The 5,261-nt window shown below is 35.8% G+C and overlaps 1 pseudogene; it reads left to right on the top strand.

Moving 5' to 3' along the window:
* Positions 1–3,966: 3,966 nt before the first annotated feature.
* LOC119254384 (olfactory receptor 9G9-like) lies at positions 3,967–4,883 on the top strand (annotated as a pseudogene).
* The last annotated feature ends 378 nt before the right edge of the window (positions 4,884–5,261 follow it).

Genomic DNA, 5,261 nt, shown 5'->3' with positions numbered 1-5,261 from the left:
TGGAAGAACTTGAGATGGGTCACCTCCCAGATTATTGTCTGGGTCCAGGGGTGCAGCCAGCTGAAGAATCTTTGCAGGAACTGGGGAAGAGGAAAACCACTTTGACCTCATTCTCTTCCCAGCCAATGACAATCACTCATTAATCCCTTCAGCAGATAAAGCACAGGAGCCCACAAATGCTATTATTATGTTAATACATTGAGTTTCCTGGAGTAATGAGGAAGTTAAAAGGGTGGAGAATGGATTTGGAAAGACAAAAGAGAAATATTCAGCATATAACAAAATATTGGTATTGAACTTATATGCTTTAACATACCAATATACACATGTGAATATATCTGGAACATGTAATCTATGTGTGCACATACATTGAGTTAAATTCTACACAACTCAAGAGAGAATGAGGATAAAAATTATGACTGACTACATTTTTACCAGGGAATCACAGTCTCTAGATTATTTTTGTTCATCATCCTACAGGTTTTTTATGATTCTACAGGTTTGCTGAATTGTCTTATTAATTATTCTCCCAAGCTTATGAATTCCTGAGGGGTTGCAGAGATCTACAACTCTGGGGAGATAAAATCTGATATTAAAGATTCTGGGACAGGCAGACTTGAATTCTGCAGAGGTGATGGTGTTGCAGAGAATTTTAGGTAAGTTGCCTAATTCAGATATTAGTATTCCACTGCTTTCTTACTATCAGCCCAAGGATCATTGACAGCCTAAGATGTAAGTGCTAAAGAAGGGACCTCTTTGGAAATGCCTTTATCACCTTCACTTTCTGAAACTGATGAAAGATCAGCAAGAGAAGGAGCATCTTTCACTATTAGAGACAAAAAAGAGCAATTGATGTAAATAGGACAAAGATGGGGGAAAAAAAAAACTAAATACACAACAAAAAACCATTAAAAACCACTCACCAAAAAAAAAGTCCTGTTAATATCAAAAGAGCATCTTAGGTGACAGAAGGAAGGAAGGAACAGACACAACTAGAGATTACTGATCTAAAAGACAAAAAATTTCCTGATAAGCTTCAACTGTCTTTTAGTTTCATATTCTTTTAGAAAAAAACAAAGACATGAGCCCTTGACAAGAAGACAAGAGAGACTCATTTCTAAGTACCGAAAGTCATATTTTAATAATTTTGTATAGAAAATGCATTTAGTTTATAATATAAAAACAAAACATTAATTAAGAAGTATAACACATTAGCTGACACCAGATTCTCTCAGTATTCTAATTTTGATTAGTAAATACAGAACTCAACTATTCAACCCGTCTCTACCTAAGCAATATTTACTTTGTAGTAGACAAGGATGTTACAGTCCTATCCAAAGAAAAACATCCTATTCTCCTCATCCACTGACTAGATGGCCATTTGGGGATTGAACAAAGACCTTTATAATTACATGGCTTTGAGATCTACTACACCTTAAAAATAAACACAAACCCTATATTCTGGGTTTTGTTGTATATCAGCTTGGCTAGGAGTTCAAACTTGAGAGATTATCATTTGTTTTGTTTAGAGCTTTATTGAGAATTAGTTACCTGGTCAGAAAATCTTACCAACAATATAAAAACTCTTCATGTTGAGGTCACAAATGCTATCTTACTGATTCTGCATACACCTGTAGCTAATTAAGTGATCCGGTATTTACATATTGAAATTCACATAATTTTATAATAAATCCATTATTACTACCATATAATAATTACATTATGAACTGCTTATTTATCATCTTTATGTTATACTTAGGATATTTTCTATACATATATATTTATAGATAGATTATGTTGACTATTTTAGGACTATAAAGGAAGCATTGAAATGTTGGCAAAAAAAATTAACATTTTCACATAGCAAATAATTCTACAGATAATATCAAATTGTGATAAGTGACGTTGTAAGCATTGTGCATGGCTAGTGATAAAAACTAAGATAAAACTATGTCATTGTTTTCAGACCCAGAAGACTTATAATGACATCACATATTCCTTTTTTTTTTTGACATAACCAGATTGATTAATAGAATGGAGTGTTATCGGGGTCCATTCTGAAATTTCATCCTGATTATCAATCTGCCTCTCCCTTTGTCAAAGATCCCTGCATAGCAGCTCAGGCAAGAGAGAACGTCTATGTTTGTGAATGGGGAAGGTAAAATTTTGCCTTAGTATTTTCAGCTGAGAATTATATTGTCAAAAGATTTATTTACAGGAGAAAAATCACAGAAATTTATTTAACATAAGCATTATATGAATATGAAAATTCAATAAGGAAATGAAGAACCAAAGAAAAAATAAAAACCAAATGTTCTTATAGTATATTGGATATAAAAGAAGCAATTGTACAAATGTTACTCAGATACATAGGTAGGCTAAAGAAAGAAAAGAATAACTTTAAAGAGAAGAGCAAAAATTTGAAGGAATCACAACAAGGCTCAGCCAAGAGCAAGCATGAAAAATAGATAAATTGGACTTTAGCAAGTTTTAGGACTTTTGTACGTTGAGGAGTCCATCAAGCAATAAAAAAGCAGCCCAGAGAATAGGAGAAAATGCTTACAATTCATGCATCTATAAAGGAATTATGTCCAGAATATGTAAAAATATACAATTCAACAATGAAAAGACAAAACCTCTCATTAAGAGGTGAGCCAAAGATTTAATAGATATTTATCCAAAGAAAATATTCAATAAACACCTGAAAAGATGCTCAACATCATTTGTCAAGAAAATGGAAATGCAAACCACAGGATCATACTACTTCACAGCAATAAGCATCTAGAGTAAAAAATATAGACAGTAATGTTTTGATTAGTAAAAAGAAAAGTCAGAGCCAGGTGGAAGGACAGTTTGGTATTTTCTCAAGAGGATGACTACATAGTCACCATGTAACTCAGCAGTCCTCCTAGATACCTACTCAAGATCAGTGAAAACATATCCATATAAAACATGTTCATAGCATTATTGTCCATGTTTGCTCCCCCAGAAGAAACAATAGAACATACACCGATTGATGAATGGTAGACAAAATAGAACAGGACCATATCACTTGTCGATAGAAAGGAATAAAGTAACAATACATAACGTGGCATAGATTAAAAAGAAAAATAATTTTTGTAACAAACTCAATTTGTGCAGGCTTATTTTCATCTCAATTTCTTGTTCTTGATAATGAGGACACTTTTCTTCTGGCAAAGCAAGGGGGGGTTTACACATGAGAATTTCATTTTCTGATTTCAGGAAGAAAAGGGAAGTGCTGAATGTCTCCGAGTCTGTGTTTTGTTTTATATTTAATGTCATTACTTCAAGTGAATTCTTATGACAAAATGGCATCTCTTGGATGAGCATATTCTTCCAGCTTTCCAATTTATCACCTTATCAGTTCAAAAACGAACAAAAAAAATACTTTCCTACTTTCATGTGTCTCATAGGCTTTGAATAACTGGTCCTTTTTTTTTTTTTTTAAGGAAAAGGGAGTTTTTCCTCTCAATGTCCTAACTGAATTAAGGCTTCCAAGTGTGTTTTACCCCATCCCTCAGTTTTTATTTTCTTGTATCAACTAACATTAACTAAATATATTTCTATATTTATTTGTTTACTTGTATGCATCTCTCCCATCTGAATAAAGTTTCTGTAGTCTAAGAGCCACTTTATCACCCACCCTGCTATACCCCAATGCCTAGACAGCACCTGGGAATCAAGACATAATTTCTTTAAAAATGAATAAACCCCAACAGCACTAAAGTTGTCCTAAAGTAAAATATACTATATTGAAAAGAGTATGTTGAGACTCAAGAAACTCACATCACCTGCCTAAGTCAGGCAAGATTCCTCATCAACTCTCCCAGGTTCTATCCCCATAGCCTTGATCTCACCCTGGGCCCAACACAGACAATGCACTCCTTGACTTAGTTGAGAAAATTAAACTCTTCACTGCCTCATTAGGTCAGGTCTCTTTGAAGCATGGAAAGAAGCAATCACACAGTCACAGACTTCATCCTGGTGGGCTTCACAACAGACCCTGTGATGCAGCTGGTCCTGTTCGTGCTGTTCCTCGGCGTCTACTCTCTCACCCTCGTGGGAAATACCACTCTCATGGTGCTCATCTGCAATGACTCCCGACTGCACACGCCCATGTATTTTTTCATTGGCAATCTGTCCTTTCTGGATTTCTGGTATTCCTCTGTCTACACCCCGAAGATCCTAGTGACCTGCATCTCTGAAGACAAAAGCATCTCCTTTGCGGGCTGCGTAGCTCAGTTCTTCTTTTCTGCTGGGCTGGCCTATAGTGAGTGCTACCTGCGGGCCACCATGGCTTATGACCGCTATGTGGCCATCTCCAAACCCCTCCTTTATGCTCAGGCCATGTCCATGAAGCTATGTATATTTTTGGTAGCAGCCTCCTATCTTGGTGGCTTTATTAACAGTTCCATCGTTACTAAAAAACTTTTTCCTTCAACTTCTGCAGTGGCAATGTCATTGATGACTTTTTCTGTGACTTGCTTCCCCTGGTGAAGTTGGCTTGTGGCCAGAAGGATGACTACCATGCTTTAATGTACTTCCTGCTGGCCTCCAATGTCATCACCCCCACTGTGTTCATCCTGGCCTCCTACATGTTCATCATCGCCACCATCATGAAAATCCGCTCCACCCAGAGCCGTCTCAAAGCCTTCTCCACATGCTCCTCCCATCTGATCTCTGTCACCTTGTACTATGGCTCCATCCTTTTCATCTATGCTCGTCCTGGCTCTAACTATTCTATGGGAACAGACAAAATAGTTTCTACCTTTTACACTGTCGTGTTCCCCATGTTGAATCCCATGATCTATAGCCTGAGGAATAAGGATGTGAAAGATGCTTTGAATAAAGTTTTCAAATGAATCAAGAGTCTCTCCTTTTAAGGATATAGGGAACTTGTGATTGGTTACTTTTATTTGAAGAAGAGATGGCTCTTTGCTCCATTGTGACCCAGAATTCATAAAATGCAAGTTAAAACTTTTGTACCCATGAGACCTAACATGAGAAAATTAAAGCAATTTAGGAGATAAACTTTGAATGTAAAATACAAGTATTTGAATTGAATTAAGTTTAAAGAAAATACCTAACATCAAAATCTCTCCTTTTAAGCTCACTCCTTAGCATAAGAATTTTTGACGAGCCCATAAATATGGAGTGATATCTTACAGTAATTTCATAGAAATAGGAACAAATATGCTAGATTACTTCATAATATTTCATGTAACTATTAACTAGTTCAA

Source organism: Talpa occidentalis, unplaced genomic scaffold (genome assembly GCF_014898055.3).
Source record: "Talpa occidentalis isolate TD23 unplaced genomic scaffold, MPIMG_talOcc4v2.1 talOcc4.3, whole genome shotgun sequence".
Lineage (NCBI taxonomy): Eukaryota > Metazoa > Chordata > Mammalia > Eulipotyphla > Talpidae > Talpa > Talpa occidentalis.
This window is presented reverse-complemented; position numbering and strand designations above follow the sequence as displayed.